This window comes from Dermacentor silvarum, chromosome 1 (assembly GCF_013339745.2).
Source record: "Dermacentor silvarum isolate Dsil-2018 chromosome 1, BIME_Dsil_1.4, whole genome shotgun sequence".
Lineage (NCBI taxonomy): Eukaryota > Metazoa > Arthropoda > Arachnida > Ixodida > Ixodidae > Dermacentor > Dermacentor silvarum.
In genome coordinates, this window is record NC_051154.1 from 334,243,394 (window position 1) to 334,265,660 (window position 22,267).

The following is a 22,267-nucleotide window of genomic DNA, read 5'->3' on the forward strand; positions in this document are numbered from 1 at the left end:
GAAAACATGTTCTATTGTTTCAGGTTTTTTACATAAAAAGCAGTCAGTTGTCCAGGGGATGAAAATACCCTTGCTCTGAAGCCAGGTCTTAACGGGAAGTGTGTTTGTATGTAATTTGAAAAAGAAAGACTTAGTCGATGGCCGTACTGGCATTTTCTTGACTCTCTTTAAAACGTCCTGTCCGGGGCCTCCACGGTATGGCGAACGGTACAAAGGTACAGGTAGCATCGTGTCCACAAGATCTCTGTACAATTTGTTTTTTGTAACAGTGGACAGATACTGCTGCGAAAAACGCACATTCAACATCCTATACGCCAGCACCACTTCACGCAGGTACCCAGTCACGGTTCCCGGCATGTTCTGAGCCGACGAAACAACGAATCCCGGGAGAAGTCTACTCAGCCGTACTTGAATTAGCGTTCGAAGAAAGAGATCATTTTGATCCCGCAGAAACACAAAGCGTGACACAATTTGTCGCAAAAACAAGTGAACCAGACCAAGCCCACCTTTCTTGACCGGGAAAAACAAATTTGTTCGACTCGTCCTCTCCCAGGTAGAGGCCCAAATGAAAGTGGCGAAAATGCGGTGAATTTTTTGTACGCTTACCCGCGCAGCACACAACACATTCATAACATACCATATCTTGGAAACTAAAAAAAGGTTGCAAACGGTGGCTCTAGAAAACATTGACAATTGCTTGCCTCTCCAACCGTCAGCCTTTTCCTTTGCTCTCGAAACTTGGTCGAGCCAGTACGGTTCGGGCTCACGGTAGTTTCCGAGAGGTACCCCCAGGTACTGTGTAGGTAACTTTGACCAATTCAATCGAGAAAAGGTCTCCGGCGTGTCTTCCCAACTCCCATGCCAGAAGCCATAACTATTATCCCAGTTTATCTGGGCTCCAGTTGAATCGCAAAACTTTTCGACTATAGCAGTTGCCTCTTTAATGCTCGCTTTATCTTTGCAGAAAATAGCGATGTCGTCTGCATACGCCAATATTTTAACATGTGCCGCCTGTAGTCGATAGCCTGCTATGCGTTCGTTGTTTTTAATGGCCAAACAGAGTGGCTCGAGATAAGCAGCAAAAAGAAGGGGCGAAAGCGGGCATCCTTGACGCACCGACGAGAGCACACGAAAGCTATCGGTGAGCTCCCCATTAACAATAATTCGCGTTGAGCAGTCTTTGTAAGCCATCGTGACACCTTCCGTTATCACACTGCCAACATTTGTATGTTCAAGTATGCCTAGCAGAGCCTTGTGCGAGACGAGGTCGAAGGCTTTTGCCAAATCGATCTGCATCATCGCGACGTAATCGCCAATCGCATCGCAACACTCTAGCACACTTCGAGCCACGTGTACATTTGTGGTAATACTGCGGCCTTTAATGCCACAAGTCTGGTGCGGCCCTACCAATGTTTTGATGACACTTTGCAGTCGTTTTGATAATACTTTCGTGAATATTTTATAGTCAACGTTGGCTAGAGTTATCGGGCGATATGAGCCAGGCAACAAGCGTTTCTTTTCATCATCACTCTTCGGGATTAGTACGATATGCGATGTTGTGAAAGACAAGGGCAATCTTTTTCGGTCGTACGCTTCGCTAATCACTAGTTGGAGGACATGAACCAGCGCAGGCTTAAAAGTTTTATAGAAAGTGGCCCCTAAGCCATCAGGCCCAGGTGCTTTACCGGGGGCCAACTCGTCTATTGCGCACTCTATCTCACTCAGGGTAATGGGATGTTCAAGCCGTGTCTTAACTTCTTCATCTAGCCTAGGCATCAATGAAAGGAATTCCATCTCGTAGCCTTCTTTAGGTTCACGTGGTTGACTCAAGAAGGCTTTGAAGTGATCGGCGATCCCTTGCTTGATGTCGTTTTGGTCGGACGTGATATCATTGCCTTTAGCTATCTGGCGGATTTCCTTCCGACACGCGTACCTTTTCTCGTCTGAGAGGGCTCGTTTTGTTGGCGCTTCTGCCGCCCACAGCTTCTCAGACCTTGATCGCACAACGGCCGCTTTGTACTTCTCAGAGTCTATCCTTTCGAGTTCGGTTTTTACTTCCTTTATTTCCTTAGTATACGCACCAGGCTGGACACTTTCCATGGTGATGAAAAATTGCAGTTGGTGGCGAAGGTTTGTTTCTGCCTGTTTCAGGTTATGCCGAAGTACACTGCTTCTTTCAATAGCCATAGTTTTAACTTTCTGTTTAAATTCTTCCCATTTAATGGCGAAGCTTTCTAGTTGGACTGAACTCAGGCTTTCTAGTTCCTTCGCAACAGCATCAACGAAACCATCGTCACCCAACAACTGCACGTTAAATTTCCAGAGGTCCCAATTAAAGGTGTGTTTGATCTGTCTTTTCCCAAAGGTGGCAGTTACTAAGCAGTGATTGCTATAAGCAATGGGTTGCACATCATATTCACTACACAAAGGCACCAATTCGGCTGACACATATAATCTATCTAGCCGAGCGTGGCTATCACGCTGGAAGTGGGTAAACTGCGGGTGAGTACCGCTGGCGAAGACACTGCCGACATCTTCCAAGTCATAATCGTGCACTACCTCATTTAGCAATTCAGCACTCTTGTCGCGAACGTGTGAACATTTTGCGCGATCGTCGGCAGTGCACACACAGTTAAAATCGCCCAGCAGTATTACCACCTTCTGACAGTTTACGTACGTTTCAAGACGCTCAAAGAAGGATCGCCGGTCTGTTTCGATATTCGGTGCGTAGACACAAATGACACGGAAATCCTTATCGCAAAAACAAAAATCAGCCACTGAAAGGCGCCCAGTTTCACACGAAAACACTGATTGCACACAAATGCCAAAGTTTCTTCGAATGAATATAGCGCAACCACCTGATCCACCAACAGCGTGAGAAACACACACATCAAAGTGAGTACGAAAATTGGACACCATTCTGTCGGTTAGCTCTTGGCTCTCTATTTTGGTCTCTTGGATTCCCACAAGATGCAAGTCATTATCTAAGAGTAGACGACTTAGCTGACATTGTCGCCTTCTTGCGCTGAGCCCTCGTACATTTAAAGTGGCTACACGTAGCGTTCCTTCAATATTGGCCGCCATGACTAAACGGCAGAAGAGTGCCCATCAGTTACCCAAGGACGCGTGTTCATAATGATGCGCCGATAACCGCGTCGAGAGCCACAAAAGCAAACACAACTCGACCTCTCTAAGAAACACTCAAATGCAACTTGAGCCCCCGTTCCTGACACGTATCTAAAAAGGATAGTGCTCAGGATGACGGCCATTGCACTCACCAACCCCCCTACCCGCCTAAGCTGTAGACAGTGCAAAATTACGGAGGCGGTTTACCCGCCTGACGTGGATCGTCCGAAATGTTCGGCCGCAGCTTCAGGGTTGGTCGCCTCATACCTGGCGTTTTCGGCGGTGGCTCGTCTCCGCCATTGCTGTCTTGTAGCGTAGCCAGGCTATTGGCCTGGTCGTGTGGTCGTTTACCCGCCTGCAAGTTAGCGAGCCCGGTATGGGTGTCCATGCCCTCAGGATCAGGGGGGGTGGAGGTCGCTCCCGGTTCAGGTAGGCTCTTTACCTCAGCGTTCGTCACAGCTACACTGTCCTCTGCCTTCTCTTGATGAGTGGCGACGGCCTCATCGACGTGTTGCCCCTGTTTCTCGAGTCGTGCCTCCGTCTTTGCCGCCTCGCCAGCTGCTTCCTTAGCCGTGGAAGATGTGTCTTCCATGTCCGCCTCATCCATGAGTAGGGCGGAGTTGTCGTCGTTGCTCACGGGTCCGGTCACGCTAGCGTACGTCCGCTCGCACTGACTCTCTTCGTGACCGAAGCGTCGGCACGCACCACACCGCGGTATGCGGCAGTCGCGACGAATATGGCCCGTTCCGCGGCAGCGCAGGCAGAGTGGGGCCCTGCCCGGCACAACCACGAGAGCCAGCTCGCCGGAGACGCTCACCTGATGTGGCAGGTCGACCAGCGTTACGCCCGGCTTCAACTTCAGCGTAACCAGTCTTGTAGTCGAGTTCTTATCCGCCACGCCATGAACACGCCACCGCTCGCGGGCGACGTCCGTGACCTTTCCGAACGGCGCAAAGGCAAGACGCACGTCCTTGTCGGGAACGGTGTGCAGCAGCCAATGCACTTTCAAGCGCACATCCTGGTTGGCGGGGTCAATGACGAGGCATCGGCCCTTTTTGACCTGCAGCTCACCAACGCTGACGATCTTCTTCACCGCTTCGTCGTCCCTGAAGGTCACGGCCCAAACATGGCTCATACGGTAGGCCCCGAGAGCCACCACTTCGGGCAGGAGCGATAACGGGGCGAGCGCATCGCGGATAATCTTCCACCCGGTATGGGCGGGCCCTGATATCACAATGTAAAAAAACTGTGTTCACAACAAAACGCCCTGTTGGCAAACTCGGCAAAACAACTTGGTACTCGTTGTCCGCAACGACACTCCTGTTACCGCGGCCGCTCTGGGCCGCTGAAGCCGCTCCTACGGAGCCCGTCATCATGCGTCCGTCACGCTCGGTGGCCGGAAGCAGAAACTACACCACGGGAACCGAGCAAGGAGTAGAGTATTTCGCTCCCCCTTTTCTTTTGTGCGTATACGATCGCAATAGAAATAAAAATGAAAAAGCTTTGTTCCCGCCCGGGATCGAACCGGGGACCTTGCGCGTGTGAGGCGCACGTGAGAACCACTACACCACGGGAACCGAGCAAGGAGTAGAGTATTTCGCTCCCCCTTTTCTTTTGTGCGCATACAATCGCAATAGAAATAAAAACGAAAAGCTTTGTTCCCGCCCGGGATCGAACCGGGGACCTTGCGCGTGTGAGGCGCACGTGATAACCACTACACCACGGGAACCGAGCAAGGAGTAGAGTATTTCGCTCCCCCTTTTCTTTTGTGCGTATACGATCGCAATAGAAATAAAAATGAAAAAGCTTTGTTCCCGCCCGGGATCGAACCGGGGACCTTGCGCGTGTGAGGCGCACGTGATAACCACTACACCACTTTTTTTTTTCTTTATTACCGGTAAGCAGCGGTACATAGTAATACCAACATAACTAACATATGTACACACACAGATGGACTTCACATCCGTTAAGTATAAATAATAAGCACAAGCAGCCTGTCATACTGTAACAGGCTTTGTTCAGAATTCCTTAAGATTGGCCAGGTGTTCCATCCTGGCCATCCAAGGTGGGGGACACTCTTGTGTTGCAACCACATCAAGAAAACGTCTTATTTGTTCTCGGAAATACACACGGGCTGGTCTTCTATCGGGATCGCAATAGAAGCCTGCCATGCGGGAGCGCCATATACAGTAGAGGCCAGTCAGCATAATCTGATCAAAAGGTGTTCCGTCATCGTCGTCTATCGGCAAAAATCTGATGCCAAGTGGGTCAAGAGGAAATTCTTTCTTTATTGTGCGCTGTAAAACATCCCATAAGTATACTCCTTCCCAGCAGTGTAAAAAAACATGGTCTATGGTTTCAGGTTGTTTGCAAATTATACATTGTGAGCCCCATGGCATGTAAAAGCCTCTTTCTTCTAGGAACGTTGCTACTGAAAGTGTACCTGTGTGTAGTTTGAAAAAGAAACTTTTCATACCTGGCGGTACCTGCATTCGTTTGACGCGTTTAAAAACATTCTGGCCTGGGCCTCGACTGTATATGGCTCTGTACAGAGGCGGGGGAAAAAGGCTGTCCATTATATCGTTGCGCAGCTTTTTCCTTGAGACATTAAACAAATATTCTTTCGAATAACGTACAGCAAGGAAACGAACACTGAATACAATTTCCCTGTAAAAACCAAACACTGCCGCCGGCACACCTTGGGAGCATACAATCAACTCTGGCAACAAGTGCGCGAGTCTAACTCTACAGACTGTTTGCAAAAAAGGATCATCGTTATTCCGAAAGAAAATAAAACGTCCTACTAGTTGCCTGACAAACAGGTGGGCCAGCCCTTATCCTCCATCTTTCACCCGTCTGAACAAATTGTTGCGGCAACATCTCTCCCATCCGGAACCCCACACAAACACGGCAAAGACTCTGTGGAATTTTTGCACATTGGCCCTGTTACAGAAAATGAATTGCATGACATACCATAGCTTAGCGACGAAAAACAAGTTGCATACAGTAGCCCTGGCAAATACTGAAAGGTATTTGGCTTTCCACGCCTCAGCCTTCTCTTTAGCACTTTTAAGCTGGCCCTGCCAGTATTCGTCACTCTGCTTGTAAGCTTCGAGTGGTGCGCCTAAGTACCTTACTGGCGTTGTTGACCACTTGACATTCGCAAATATAGCAGGAGCCTCAGGCCATTCTCCATGCCAAATACCGAGGCACTTGCTCCAGTTTACTCTACTACCAGTGATTTCACTGAAGTTTTTCACAACATTTATCGTCTGTAAAATGCTCTCCTTGTCTTTGCAACACACGGCTACGTCGTCAGCATAGGCCAGGAGTTTGACTTCTGACGCTTGCATCGTAAACCCATGAATACATTTGTTCTCAATGACTGCCAAACACAAACTCTCTAAATAAATACAGAACAAAAGTGGGCTGGCTGGGCAGCCTTGGCGCACGGAACGTTGAATGCTGATGGGGGCCCCCAAAGTCTTGTTAATTAAAAGCTTAGTAGTGCCGTTCCGGTACGCCATGGCCACCCCGTCAGTAATTATGGACCCGACATTTATATGCTTAAGAATGGCATATAAAATACTGTGAGCAACACAGTCAAAAGCTTTCTCCAAATCAAGTTGAAGAATCGCAACTCGTGCCCTTAAGGCGTCACAACATTCCAAAATCGATCTCATTATGTGTACGTTCGTGTTAATGCTTCGTCCTTTGATTCCGCATGTTTGGTGCCGGCCTACTATGGTTTCCATTACTGTTTGTAACCTGTCTGCGATTATTTTCATGAATATTTTGTAATCACTGTTGGTAAGTGATATTGGTCTGTACGACGTTACATATTTCAGTTTCGCCGGCTGGTCAGTCTTAGGGATAAGTACAGTGTGCGCTTGCGCGAAAGAATGTGGCAATGCGTTTAATTCATACGCTTTGTTAAACACGTCAGCGAGTAGAGGCGATAGTTCTGATTTAAACTGTTTATAAAAAGCGGCACAAAGGCCATCCGGACCGGGTGATCTTCCAGCTTTTAAATCTTCAATTGCTTTTTCAACTTCATGAGTTGATATCGGTGCCTCGAGCCTGTTCTTCGTCTCGTCGCTGAGTTGCGGCATACGCACCAAAAACGCAGCTCTAAAGGCGTCTACGTCAACAGTTCTCGATGCAAAAAGTCCTTCGAAGTGCTCGAAAAACGCTTGTGCTATGTCCTCACCGTCGGTTATTTCGTTTCTATCTACTTCAATTATATCTATGTGATTGCGCCGCGCATGCGTTTTCTCCAGACCAAGCGCGCGTTTAGTTGGCGTCTCATCTGCTGTCAGTGCCTCTGCCCTTGCGCGTATAATCGCTCCTCGATATCGCTCTTCATCGCATAGCTCCAATTTCGCTTTGATGCTGCGTAAATCGTCTTTGTATGCGCCTGGCTGGCTGCACTCTAAGGCGGTTAATTTTTCCAACACTGCCCTTAGTTCTTTCTCTTTAGCTCTTTCTTCATACTTTATTTTACAGGACCGGTCGATAGCGGTTAACTTAATTCGTTGTTTAAAAATTTCCCATTTTTCAGCGATTTGCGCCACTTTGGTGTTTTCTACATCCTTCAAATGTTCCTGTACATTGCTTCGAAAAGACTCGTCCTTTAGCAATTTCGAATTCTTCTTCTTCTTCTTCTTTCTGGGGTTTTACGTGCCAAAACCAGTTCTGATTATGAGGCACGCCGTAGTGGAGGGCTCCGGAATAATTTCGACCACCTGGGGTTCTTTAACGTGCACTACAACGCAAGCACACGGGCGTTTTTGCATTTCGCCTCCATCGAAATGCGGCCGCCGGGGCCGGGATTCGATCCCGCGACCTCGGGCTCAGCAGCGCAACGCCTTAGCTGACTGAGCCACCCCGGCGGGTGAATTTCGAATTCATTTTCCACGTTTCCCACGTGAAAGTGTTGCCTTTTCCTTTGCGTCCAACGCATGTCTTGACCAAACAGTGGTCGGTGAATGAAACAGGTATGACATCGTAGCTTCGACATATGGGTATAACGTCTAGTGTCACGTATATCCTGTCAAGACGAGCGTGACTATTGCCTTGGAAGTGCGTGTATTGAACCTGGCGTGTTCCTACTAGGCAATCAGCCACGTCGTCCAAGTCACACTCGGCTAATAGTTCAGTGAGGACATGACAGCTTTTATCATTTGTTCTCTTGCCTGTTCTATCTCGATCACTGAGTACACAATTAAAATCTCCCATAATAATGACCTTTCTATGCGCGCATATCTGCGCCTTTAACGCTGAAAAAAACTTCTTGCGTTCATCGCATATATTGGGTGCATATATACATATCACCCGCCAAGAATCATCACCAACAGCAAAGTCGCAGTACACTAGTCTGCCAGAAGGGCACGAAAAATAATTTTCGATGAATAGCCCGGGCAGCTTCTTAATAAATAAAATAACACCTGCTGACGCTCCTTTGGCATGGCTCACTACCGCGTAATACGAAGGCGTAAACCTTAGCACCATGCCCCGGGTCTCCTCCTCCCCTTCGACTTTTGTCTCCTGCACGGCTAGAACATCGAGGTCTTGGTCCACCATCATCCGGTACACTTGGCTTTGTTTACGCTTGGCGGCCAAACCTCTCACGTTTAGCGTGCCCATGCTAAGCGTCGGGTTGGTTGCCATTGCTATACTACGGGAAAGAGAGAAAGGCCCGGAGCACCGTGCTCACCGCAACCTCTAGCCAGCGGCTAGACGCCCCCGGGACCGTCCGGCGGTCTGGCATGCTCCGTAGTCGGTGGTGGCTTGTCGCCCTCCTTCCTGTCCCGAGAGATGTTTGGACAGGGCTTGAAGCTGCTCCTTCTTAACATGGTTGACTTTGCAGGCGGCCCGTCGGCGTGATTCTTCGGAGTTGCTTTGCCGTCGGTGGCGTCTAGCGGCCTTTTGAAGGGAGTGTTGCCGCTCACATCCATAGCGTCGCTGTCTGGGGCCGGGTCACCACTTTCTGCCACGTACGCGGTATCATCGGATACAAGGCAGTTTTCACTGCCTTTCTCCAGTTCTTCAGGAGGACCTGATGGCTCGTCTTTCTTTTGGGGAGTAGCAAGTACTTCTTCCGTACCTCCCTCTGTTTTTGTTGTCGCCTCCGCATTGTTGGCGCTCTCCTGGTCACCCGCCCCTTTGGCGGCGTCCTCGGCTTCAGCAGCATCCATCCTCATCTCTGCGGTGACTTCGCTTGCTGGTGGTCCAACGGCTGTAGCGTACGTGCGTACACACTGATCTTCAGTGTGGCCAAAATTACGGCATCGCGAGCATCGCGGCACCTTGCACTCGCGACGGACATGCCCGAAACCCTTGCATCGTAGGCACTGCATCGGCCGTCCAGGCACCACGACAAGGGCCAGTTCACCTGCAACTCGGATTTGGTGCGGAAGGTCGTCTACTTTCATTCCGCTCTTCAGTTTCAGAAGAACAGTTCGAGACGTTGAATCCTTATCTCCGACGCCTTTGACGCGCCATCGTTCTCGCGTCACTTCAATGACCTTGCCAAAGGCTGCCAGCGCTGTCTTTACATCTTCGTCTTCAACCCAGTACAGCAACCAATGAAGGCGAAAGCGTACCTGTTGGTCTTGAGGGTCGACGACTACGCAGCGACGCCCTTTCACGTTGAGTTCTTTCAATGCCACGAGTTTCTTCGCCGCCTCGTCGTTCGAGAAGGTGACCGCCCAAACATGATTGATCTGGTAGGCGCCAAGGGCCACGACTTCCGGTAGCAATCCAGTCGGGACGAGCGCGTCTCGGAAATCTTCGACCCTGTAGGGCCTTGCTCGCACGTCGCCATGTAAAAACACGGTGTTCTTTACAACACGTCCCTTGGGCAGAGGTGGCAAAATAAACTGATAGCTCGCTTCCTCGTTATCGATAAGCCTGTTACCGCGGCTGGTCGCCGCAAAAGCTGCTCCTTCGGAGCCCATGATTCGCACGTCCGCACAGCTCGGCTGCCGGAAGCAGAATCCATAACCACTACACCACGGGAACCGAGCACGGAGTAGAGTATTTCGCTCCCCCTTTTCTTTTGTGCGTATACGATCGCAATAGAAATAAAAATGAAAAAGCTTTGTTCCCGCCCGGGATCGAACCGGGGACCTTGCGCGTGTGAGGCGCACGTGATAACCACTACACCACGGGAACCGAGCAAGGAGTAGAGTATTTCGCTCCCCCTTTTCTTTTGTGCGTATACGATCGCAATAGAAATAAAAATGAAAAAGCTTTGTTCCCGCCCGGGATCGAACCGGGGACCTTGCGCGTGTGAGGCGCACGTGATAACCACTACACCACGGGAACCTTTTTTTTTTCTTTATTGCCAGTTCTCGACAGGTTCACCGTCACACTGTCAGCAAAACAAACAAAATGCATAACTAGGACACGAAAATACAGAAGAAAAAAAACAAGCCCTTACATAGCAGCCAGCATGACTTGGCTGACTTTGTCTTTTAAAATTCCTTTAGGGATGCCAAGGCCTCTACCCTTGGTAGCCAATCAGGCACATCAACTTGTGCTTTTTTCACCTCCAGAAAGCGTGACATGTGTTCACGGAAATGTACGCGCGCAGGCCGCGCTTCTGGGTCACAATAGAAGCCTTGCATTCGGGATCGCCATAGACAGTAGAGGCCAGTCAGCATGATGAGGTCAAATGGGACCCCGTCCTCATTATCCAGTGGTAGAAATCTTATGCCCTGCGGGTGTAAGGGCAATTCTTTCTTCATTGTTCTTTGCAGAACGTCCCAAAAGTACACCCCCTCCCAACAATGTATGAAAACATGGTCTACTGTTTCAGGCTTTTTACAAATCAGACAGTTTGACCCCCACGGCATGTAAAACCCGCGTTCTTCTAAGAAGGTTCTCACTGTCAGGGTGCCAGTGTGAAGCTTGAAGAAGAAAGATTTCACTCCTGGCTGCACGTGCATTCTTTTTACTCGTTTCAAAACGTTCTTTCCCTGACCTCCACTGTATATGGCTCGGTACATCGGTACTGGAAAAATAACATCACACAGGTCACTGTACATTTTCTTTCTTTTGACGCTGAACATATAATCATTCGAGAACCGTACCGACAAAAAACGAACACTGGCTACTATCTCCTTGAAGTACCCAAACAAAGTACCAGGCATAATTTCGCTGCTGATAACAAGCTCTGGTAACGCACTACAAAGTCTCACTTGACACACTGATCTTAAGAACGGGTCTTTGACGTCCCGGAAGAAGAAAAAACGGCTTACAAGCTGCCGCACGAATAGGTGTGCCAGACCCAGGCCTCCGTCTTTCACTCGCCTGAAAAGATTCGTGCGGCTGCAGCGTTCCCAGCTGGAAGCCCAAATAAAAACAGCGAACACTCGGTGGAACTTCTGCACATGCACTCGCGAACAATACAACACTTGCATCATGTACCATAATTTACTAACAAAAAACAAATTGCACACTGTCGCTCTGGCGAAAATTGATAGGTGTGAACCTTTCCATCTCTCCGCCTTTTCTCGTGTTTCTTTGGCTTGTTCTAGCCAGAAATCATCATTTTTCTTATAACTTTCAAGGGGAACGCCGAGGTACTTCACTGGGGTTTTAACCCATTTCACGTTGACAAATGTCTCTGGTGTTGACTGCCACTCGCCGTGCCAAAAGCCCAGACACTTTCCCCAGTTCACAAAGCTCCCCGTTACTTCTCCGAACCGTCTTACTACAGCGACTGTCTCTAGCAGGCTCTCCTTTTTCGTACAGCACACCGCTATATCATCAGCGTACGCTAAGAGCTTTAGCTCGGACGCCTGCAATCTGAACCCATGAACACGATCATTTTCAATTATTGCTTGACACAAAGTTTCAATATAAATACTAAACAAAAGAGGACTCAGTGGGCACCCTTGACGCACGCTCCGCTGAACGTCAACGGGGGCCCCCAATCTGTTGTTGACTATCAGGCGCGTTTTGCAGTTTCTATAAGCTAGGGATATTCCGTCGATGATGATTGAGCCTAAATTAACATGTTCGAGTATGGAACGCAATAATACATGAGATACACAGTCAAATGCCTTTTCTAGGTCAAGCTGGAGTATTGCGACAGCCGACCGAGAGGCGTCACAACACTCAAGCACACACCTCAATGAATGAATATTAGTAAAAATAGAGCGGCCCTTAATACCACAGGTTTGGTGGGCTCCCACAATCTGCGTCATAACGGTCTTAAGTCTGCTAGCCAATACTTTCATAAATATTTTACACACCACGGGAACCGAGCAAGGAGTAGAGTATTTCGCTCCCCCTTTTCTTTTGTGCGCATACAATCGCAATAGAAATAAAAACGAAAAGCTTTGTTCCCGCCCGGGATCGAACCGGGGACCTTGCGCGTGTGAGGCGCACGTGATAACCACTACACCACGGGAACCGAGCACGGAGTAGAGTATTTCGCTCCCCCTTTTCTTTTGTGCGCATACAATCGCAATAGAAATAAAAACGAAAAGCTTTGTTCCCGCCCGGGATCGAACCGGGGACCTTGCGCGTGTGAGGCGCACGTGATAACCACTACACCACGGGAACTTTTTTTATTGCGATAGCAATTATATGGACACTCAAAAGCAGATTTCTGCCGTCGGCGTCGCCGTCGCCGTCGCCGTCGCCGTGAGGTTCCGTATGACGTCATTTGGAGATGAAATCGTCGCCGCGCGCCGAACGCTGTATGTGCGAGTGAAAGGGCGCGAGGGGCGCGTCTTTCACGGGGAGTGAACGCACGGCGGAGAACAAACGCGCGTTCTGCGCCGTGCTCGCTTAAGGGCTGCAGAAGTAGGCGTCTCTTTTCTCCTTTACAATCACCATATATGTAGAGCAAACGCGCCTTCTTCGGACGCGCGAGAGGCCGTGGGGGAGGGGGAGGGAAGGGAGGCGACGTTTAGCTGCGGCACCAAGTGCCTATTTATATCAGAGGCTCCAGCAACAGTCACCAACGCCGCACGCATTTTGAGCTAACGCGGGCAAAACGCCGATGGCGTCGACAACAGTTCTGCGTGTTGTTGCTACCAAAGCCGCTCACCTTACTTCGTATGACATTGCTGTGTTGCTATCGCATTCATTGCTTCGCCCTTAGGGCGAAACTGTGACATTTTAGTATCTATTTTTCTTTATTACCGACTTGGCAAATACACAAAAACAACATGTAAAATAAATGCGAGATTAAAATGACCAGTCGTTAAAAGACTGTAGCGTCATGTTAAAATGGCTTCAACGAAGCCAAACTGTCCAACACTTGAAGCCATTCCGGTGGATCACTTTGCATTTTCAACACTTCCCGTGTGTAAACAACATTTTCAACAAAATAGTGTCTGGCTGACCTCGCATGTACATCAGCATTGTGTACAGCCATTCGAGTTCTCCATACGCTTTGCATACACAATAACATTAACATGTCCGCCGGCACACCGTCAGGTTCTGCGCATGGCAAGAACCTTATTCCAAAAGCACTAATCGGGAGCTCCTTTTTTAAAGTTCGCTGCAGAATGTCCCAAAGAAAGCGGGCATCGTGGCAGTCAAGAAAAATATGTTCAATTGTTTCTTCCTTATTGCATATAAGGCAATTGACAGACCATGGGACAAACAAACCCTTGCTCCTTAGCCATGGCTTAACCGGCAGTGTGTCAGTGTGGAGCTTGAAAAAGAAGGATTTTGTGTTAGCTCTTACAGGCATATTCCTTACTCTTTTGAGAACATCACGTTCAGGCCCTAAGTTGTACATAGAACGATACACTGGCATAGGTACAAAAACGTCAACAAGATCCTTATATAATTTTTTTCGTGACACTTCAAACAAGTACTCCCTAGAAAATCTCGCATTTAGAAGACGAATCGCCGTGATAACTTCACGCAGATAGCCTTTTAGTGCCATCGGTTTGACTGCGTGCGACGATACTACAAAATCGGGCAAAGCGTCACGTAATCTCACTTGGATCACCGTGCGCAGAAACCCATCACTTTGGTCACGAAAGAAAACAAATCTCGACACAAGTTGCTTGAAAAACAAATGAGTTAAACTGAGTCCGCCGTTGCGCAAAGAGTGAAACAAATTAAATCTGCTCATGCGTTCCCATACTGAACCCCAAATAAATTCCGCAAACACTCTGTGTATTTTTTGAACTGAAGATCGGCTCATGCATAGCACCTGCAAGACGTAAAACACTTTAGCTACGAAAAGCATATTACACACTTTGGCTCTTGCAAACATCGAAAAGTTGTGGCCTCCCCATTTGTTAGTTTGTTCTTTCATTCTGTCCCTCTCATTCGTCCAGTATTCTACTGGCTCTCGGTAGTTGCCGAGTGGAACCCCAAGATAAGTGCCAGGTAACACACTCCACTGCATTCTGCAAAACAATTCTGGCGTATCTTGCCAGTTCCCATGCCAAAAACCTAGACACTTTGGCCAACTTATGGCACTACCAGAAACACTACAAAAAGGTTGGGCTTCCTTCACTACTTCTGCAATGCTTTGCTTATCGCGACAGAACACTGCTATGTCGTCAGCGTAGGCTAACACTTTTACTTCTCTGCCAAAAAACGTGTATCCGCGAATACTATGGCTATGAAGTATCTTTAGACAGAAAGGTTCTAAATAAAGAGCGAAAAGCAAGGCAGAGATCGGACACCCTTGTTTTATGCTAGACAGTACTGGAATTCGTCTGCTGAGTCTGTTGTTGATAATTAGGTTTGTTATACAATCATTATAAACCATTTTCACCCCGTCCAAAACGACTGTTCCGACATTCACGTATTCAAGAAGCAGAAACAGGACTTCGTGCGACACCCTGTCAAAAGCTTTGGCTAAATCCACTTGTAGCATGGCTACACGATCTTCCATCAAATCGCAGCATTCAAGTATGCTTCGTGCTGTGTGTATATTTGTAAAAATAGTCCTACCTCTAATACCGCATGTCTGATGTGTACCTACTAGGGATTTCACTACACTCTGAAGGCGTTGGGCGAGCACCTTCATGAATACTTTATAATCAATGTTAGCTAGACTTATTGGCCGGTAGGCCTCTACTGATTGAAGCTTTATGGGGTCAGTTACTTTAGGTATAAGTACCACATGTGTCTGTCGGAAGGAAGGAGGCGTCCATTTTTGTTCATAACACTTCGTTATGACGCGATACAGAGCCTGTGCTACTTCAACCTTGAAAATTTTATATATCGCTGCCCCAAGACCATCTGGTCCAGGCGATTTTCTTGCACTAAGGTCATCGATAGCCTCTTCAATTTCTGCTACAGAAATAGGTCGTTCAAGGGCTTCCTTAAGTTCACCATCAATTCTCGGCATCAGAGGCAAATAATCACTTTTAAACGCCGAGATATCGCTTGCTCTCTTGCTTAGCAGCGTGCTATAGTGGTCCACAAAAGCACGTTCTATCATTTCCTTGTCGTATGTAAGCTGACCTTGATAAACTATTTCTTTTATCTCCTTGCTCAACGCGTGTCTCCTCTCGTCACTGAGCGCTCGCTTGGTGGGCGTTTCACCCAACCATACTCGTTCCGCGCGTGCTCTCAAAACGGCGCCGCGATATCTTTCCTCGTCGACGACTTCAAGTTTCGCTTTAAGTTCTTTGATATCGTTTATAAATGTGCCAGCCGCGCCTCTTTCCATGTTCAACAGGTATGCTAACATGCACTGCATTTGCTGTTCCTCTTGCTTTTGTTTGTGCCGCAACACGCATGCTCTCTCTAAAGCAATTATTTTCGCATCGCATTTAAACAGTTCCCAAGCTTCTACAACATTTTCCGCATTTTCAAGGAGAACATTTTCTAATTTCTCTTTTATTCTTTGTAGAAACAATTCATCCTGCAAAAGATTGTCATTAAGTTTCCATAAGTGCCAATTAAATTTTTTCTCTTTGCTTTTTGTACCTATCGTAACCATTACCAAGCAATGGTCACTGAAACTGATGCATTCGACACTGTAGCTAGAGAGGAACGGAACTAAATGAAAAGGCACATAAATGCGGTCTAACCTCGAATGGCAGTCTCCTTGAAAATGCGTATATTGCACATCACTGTCAGAACCAAGAACACTTCCAACATCCTCTAGATCTACTTCACACAAAATTTCATGCAGAACAGTTGCGCTTTTATCTTGACTGAGCAGCTTTTTCGATCTATCTATCGGCCGGCACACACAATTAAAGTCGCCAAACACTAGAACGTGCCTGTCACACGTACACCAAGAAAGATCTCAGGTAAACAAAAAATTCTTCACGTTCACGAGCATTATTAGGAGCATATACACACACCGCCCGCCAAAGCATTCCAGAAAAAGAAAAATCACAAATAAGCATACGCCCTCCCTCACATGAAGTAACTTGCTGCTCTGTAATCCCAATACTGTTTCTAATAAAAAGAAGGCAGCCACCAGAAGTACCATTCGCGTGGCAAACGCAAACGTTGTACTTCGTTCTGAAAATTTCAACCATTCGATCCGTTTTTTCCTCCGATTCAATTTTTGTTTCTTGGACTGCCATCAAATCAATGTCTTTTTCTAATAGCATGCGGCTAATCTGACATTGTCTTCGCCGCTGTGACAGCCCTCTGACGTTTAATGTCGCCAAACGAAGCGGAGTGGTGATGTTAATTTCGTTTGCCATTGTGTTAGCTGCAATTAAGGTGGGCCCCTACTCACACGGTTCGAGGAAACATAGCGGCTGTTGTATACACTGATGCTTGGTGTTGCTCTTTGAAGGCGACAACTGCAAAACGACGTCCTCGTAGAATCACTCCCGATCAAAGATCGGGTGCGGAAAGTTCTTTCCGGGGCTCTACCTCCGCTAAGGCGGAGGCGGCGCATGTGACGGCCGTCTGTCTGGCGGCACGTTGGGCTTGACCTTCAGCGTCGACCGTCGGACTGTCGGTGTTTTCAGTGTCGGTCCTTCGGTATCCACGCCTTCGGTGTCTCGGCTGTGGTCATCAACCTCGTCACGCAACCGTTTTCCGGCGCCTTTAGCGTCGGAAGTCAGGTCCATGTCTTCGCTGACGCTGACTGGCTCGTCAGCCACTTTGGTCGGAGGTGGCGTGATTTCTGAAGGCGCGCCCGTCGCCTCAGCACCAGCTTGCGTCACTTGAACCTTCGCCGGAGGAGGCGCAGAATCCGGCACATTGCCTTCATCTATCCCCTTCAGGTTCACCTTTGCGGTCTTCGTAACCAGTGGTGCAGACTGAGCCGCCGCCCCTTCAGCTGCTCCTTTGGCGGCCTCTTCGGCGTCCTCCTGATCCATGAGAAGCTCGGACGAGTCCTCGCTCCTGCCTGGGCCAGCAACGTTGGCGTACGTTCTCACGCACTGGGTCTCGTCGTGGCCATAGCGACGACACAGCCCACAACGTGGAACCCGGCATTCTCGTCGAATGTGTCCAGTGCCACGGCACCGGAGGCAGAGGGGTGCTCTGCCCGGGACAATAACGAGAGCCATGTCTTCCGCAACACGAAGTTGGTGTGGCAGGTCGTCTGCTGTCATTCCGGGCTTGAGTTTCAGGACCACCGACCGTGTCGTGGTTCCTTTGTCGTTGCAGCCCTGGACCCTCCACTTCTCCCTCGTCACTTCAGTTACTCGTCCAAACGGTGCCAAGGCTGTTCTGACGTCTTCGTCAGGAACACCATGCAGCAGCCAGAAGAGCTTGAGCCTGACACCCTGGTTGCACGGGTCAACGACCACGCAACGGTGTTCCTTGACAAGGAATCCTTCTGCGTCCAATATCTTCTTTTTGGCCGCCTCGTTCGCAAAAGTTACGGCCCACACATGATTCATCTGATAAGCCCCGAGGGCCACCACTTCCGGCAGCAGCATGAGTCGCGAAAGCGCATCCCTGAAATGCTCAACACGGTAAGGCCGAGCTTTCACTTCGCCGTGAATAAAAACAGTGTTCAAAACACTTGCACCTGAAGGCAGTTGTGGTAGAACCATCTGGTAATCCGGAGAAGGTTTTTCCGTTGACCGGGAACCGCGGCCAAGGGGCGCTGTAACCGCTCCTGAGGAGCAAGACATTCCGCGACCGTTCGCTGTGATGGCCGGAAGTGGAATGACCACTACACCACGGGAACCGAGCAAGGAGTAGAGTATTTCGCTCCCCCTTTTCTTTTGTGCGCATACAATCGCAATAGAAATAAAAACGAAAAGCTTTGTTCCCGCCCGGGATCGAACCGGGGACCTTGCGCGTGTGAGGCGCACGTGATAACCACTACACCACGGGAACCTTTTTTTTTTTCTTTATTGCCGTCGTCGACGTACAAAATCAAATGTTACAAATGATAAAACGTGCCAGCCACACTTTGGCCAACACAGCACTAAAATCTTTTCAGTGACACCAGTTCATCGAGTACATACATCCATTGTGGTGGATCAGGCAGTGATTTGTAAGCGTCTCTCACGTAAACAACACTCTCAATGAAGTGTTCTCGCACCGGTATTACAACCAAGTCTGCATGTTCAAATTGCATGCGAGTTTTCCACATAGCGTGGAGGCCCAGGACCATAATGAGGTCGTACGGTACTTGCTCTGAGGTATCTATTGGCAAAAAGCGTATCCCATACGGGTCCAGGGGTAACTGCTTCTTCAGCGTTCTCTGCAGAACGTCCCAGTGAAAGATAGGGTCCCAGCAATCTAGGAAAACATGTTCTATTGTTTCTGTTTTTTACATAGAAAGCAGTCGGTGTTCCAGGGGATGAAAATACCCTTGCTATGAAGCCAGGTCTTAACGGGAAGTGTGTTTGTATGTAATTTGAAAAAGAAAGACTTAGTTGATGGCCGTACTGGCATTTTCTTGACTCTTTTTAAAACGTCCTGTCCGGGGCCTCCACGGTGTGGCGAACGGTACAAAGGTACAGGTAGCATCGTGTCCACAAGATCTCTGTACAATTTTTTCTTTGTAACGGTGGACAGATACTGCTGTGAGAAACGCACATTTAACATCCTATATGACATCACCACTTCACGCAGGTATCCTTTCACAGTTCCCGGCATGTTCTGAGCCGACGAAACAACGAATCCCGGAAGAAGTCTGCCCAGCCGTACTTGTACTATTGTTCGAAGAAAGAGATCATTTTGATCCCGCAGAAACACAAAGCGTGACACAATTTGTCTCAAAAACAAGTGAACCAGACCAAGCCCACTTTTCTTGACCGGAAGAAACAAGTTTGTTCGACTCGTCCTCTCCCAGGTAGAGGCCCAAATGAAAGTAGCGAAAATGCGGTGAATTTTTTGTACGCTTACCCGCGCAGCACACAACACATTCATAACATACCATATCTTAGAAACTAAAAAGAGATTGCAAACAGTGGCTCTAGAAAACATTGACAATTGCTTTCCTCTCCAACCGTCAGCCCTTTCCTTTGCTCTCGAAGCTTGGTCGAGCCAGTACGGTTCGGCCTCACGGTAACTTCCGAGAGGCACCCCCAGGTACTGTGTAGGCAACTTTGACCAATTCAATCGAGAAAAGGTCTCCGGCGTGTCTTCCCAACTCCCATGCCAGAAGCCATAACTTTTATCCCAATTTATCTGGGCTCCAGCTGAATCGCAAAATTTTTCGACTACAGTAGTTGCCTCTTTAATGCTGGCTTTATTTGTACAGAGAATCGCGATGTCGTCTGCATACCCCAATATTTTAACGTGTGCTGCCTGTAGTCGATAGCCTGCTATGCGGTCGTTGTTTTTAATGGCCAAACAGAGTGGCTCGAGATAAGCAGCAAACAGAAGGGGCGAAAGCGGGCATCCTTGACGCACCGACGAGAGCACACGAAAGCTATCGGTGAGCTCCCCATTAACAATGATTCGCGTTGAGCAGTCTTTGTACGCCATCGTTACGCGTTCCGTTATGACACTGCCAACGTTCGTATCTTCGAGTATGCATAGTAGAGCCTTCTGCGAGACGAGGTCGAAGGCTTTCGCCAAATCTATCTGCATCATCGCGACGTAATCGCCAATCGCGTCGCAACACTCTAGCACACTTCGAACCACGTGTACATTTGTTGTAATACTGAGGCCTTTAATGCCACAAGTCTGGTGAGGCCCTACCAATGTTTTGATGACACTTTGCAGTCGTTTCGCTAAAACTTTCGTGAATATTTTATAGTCAACGTTGGCTAGAGTTGTCGGGCGATATGAGCCTGGCACCAAACGTTTCTTTTCGTCATCACTCTTCGGGATTAGCACGATATGCGAGGTTGTGAAAGACAAGGGCAATCTTTTTCGGTCATACGCTTCGCTGATAACTAGATGGAGGACATGAGCCAGCGCTGACTTAAACGTTTTATAGAAAGTAGCCCCTAAGCCGTCAGGCCCAGGCGCTTTACCGGGCGCCAACTCGTCTATTGCGCACTCTATCTCACTCAGGGTAATAGGATGTTCTAGCCGTGCCTTAACTTCTTCATCGAGCTTTGGCATCAATGAAAGGAATTCCGTCTGGTAGCCATCTTTAGGTTCGCGTGGTTGACCTAAGAAGGCTTTGAAGTGATCGACGATCCCTTGTTTGATGTCGTTTTTGTCGGACGTGATGTCATTGCCTTTAGCTAGCTGACGGATTTCCTTCCGACATGCGTACCTTTTCTCTTCTGAGAGAGCTCGTTTTGTTGGCGCTTCTCCCGCCCACAGCTTCTCAGACCTTGATCGCACAACGGCGGCTTTGTATTTCTCAGAGTCTATCCTTTCGAGTTCGGCTTTCACTTCCTTTATTTCGTTAACATACACACCAGGCTGGACACTTTCCATGCTGATGAAAAATTGCAGTTGCTGGCGAAGGTTCGTTTCTGCCTGTTTCAGGTTATGCCGAAGAACACTGCTTCTTTCAATAGCCATTGTTTTTACTTTCTGTTTAAATTCTTCCCATTTAATGGCGAAGCTTGCTAATTCGACTGAAATCAGGCTTTCTAGTTCCTTCGCAACAGCATCAACGAAAGCATCGTCATCCAGCAACTGCGCGTTCAATTTCCAGAGGTCCCAGTTAAAGGTGTGTTTGATCTGTCTTTTCCCAAAGGTGGCAGTTACTAAGCAGTGATCGCTATATGCAATGGGTTGCACATCATATTCACTACACAAGGGCACCAATTCGGCTGACACATATAATCTATCTAGCCGAGCGTGGCTATCACGCTGGAAGTGAGTAAACTGCGGGTGAGTACCACTGGCAAAGAAACTACCGATATCTTCCAAGTCGTTATCGTGCACCACTGCATTTAGCAATTCAGCACTCCTATCGCGTACGTGTGAAAATTTTGCGCGGTCGTCAGCAGTGCATACACAGTTAAAATCGCCCAGCAGTATTACCACCTTGTCACAGTTTACGTACTCTTCAAGACGCTCAAAGAAGGATCGCCGGTCTGTTTGAATATTCGGTGCGTAGACACAAATGACACGGAAATCCTTATCGCAAAAACAAAAATCAGCCACTAAAAGGCGCCCACTTTCACACGAAAACACTGACTCCACACAAATGCCAAAGTTTCTTCGAATGAATACAGCGCAACCACCTGATCCACCAACAGCGTGAGAAACACACACGTCAAAGTGCGCACGAAAATTGGACACCATTCTGTCGGTTAGTTCTTGGCTCTCTATTTTCGTTTCTTGGATTCCCACAAGATGCAAGTCATTATCTAAGAGTAGCCGGCTTAGCTGACATTGCCGCCTTCTTGCGCTGAGCCCTCGTACATTTAACGTGGCTACACGTAGGGCTCCTTCGATATTAGCTGCCATGACTACACGGTAGAATGGTGCCCATCACAGTTACGCAGGGACGAGTGTTGATAATGACGCGCCGATAACCGCGTCGAATGCCACAAAAGGGAACACAACCCGACCTCTCGAAAACAACACTCACATGCAACTCGGGCCCTCGTTCCTGACACATATCCAAGAGAATAGCGCTCAGGGTGACGGCCATTGCACTCACGAACCCCCCAACCCGCCTCAAGCAAAACACAGTACAGAACTACGGAGGCGGTTTACCCGCCTGCCGTGGATCGGCCGTAATGTTCGGCCGCAGCTTCAAGGTAGGTCTCCTCATACCTGGCGTTTTGGGCGGTGGCTCGTCTCCGCCGCTGCTGTCCTGCGTCGTAGCCAGGTATTGGTCTGGTCGCGCGGG

At 48.5% G+C, this 22,267-nt stretch overlaps 7 non-coding genes across 7 annotated transcripts; all 7 read right to left on the minus strand.

Moving 5' to 3' along the window:
• Positions 1-4,630: 4,630 nt before the first annotated feature.
• Positions 4,631-4,703, minus strand: Trnav-cac (transfer RNA valine (anticodon CAC)). Its single transcript has one exon. It is a non-coding gene; the product is annotated as a tRNA-Val (tRNA).
• Positions 4,704-4,782: 79 nt separating this feature from the next.
• Trnav-cac (transfer RNA valine (anticodon CAC)) lies at positions 4,783-4,855 on the minus strand. The gene has a single exon. It is a non-coding gene; the product is annotated as a tRNA-Val (tRNA).
• Positions 4,856-10,229: 5,374 nt separating this feature from the next.
• Trnav-cac (transfer RNA valine (anticodon CAC)) lies at positions 10,230-10,302 on the minus strand. The gene has a single exon. It is a non-coding gene; the product is annotated as a tRNA-Val (tRNA).
• Positions 10,303-10,382: 80 nt separating this feature from the next.
• On the minus strand, positions 10,383-10,455 carry Trnav-cac (transfer RNA valine (anticodon CAC)). The gene has a single exon. It is a non-coding gene; the product is annotated as a tRNA-Val (tRNA).
• A 2,022-nt stretch (positions 10,456-12,477) lies between these two features.
• Positions 12,478-12,550, minus strand: Trnav-cac (transfer RNA valine (anticodon CAC)). The gene has a single exon. It is a non-coding gene; the product is annotated as a tRNA-Val (tRNA).
• Positions 12,551-12,629: 79 nt separating this feature from the next.
• On the minus strand, positions 12,630-12,702 carry Trnav-cac (transfer RNA valine (anticodon CAC)). The gene has a single exon. It is a non-coding gene; the product is annotated as a tRNA-Val (tRNA).
• Positions 12,703-18,311: 5,609 nt separating this feature from the next.
• On the minus strand, positions 18,312-18,384 carry Trnav-cac (transfer RNA valine (anticodon CAC)). Its single transcript has one exon. It is a non-coding gene; the product is annotated as a tRNA-Val (tRNA).
• Positions 18,385-22,267: the final 3,883 nt, after the last annotated feature.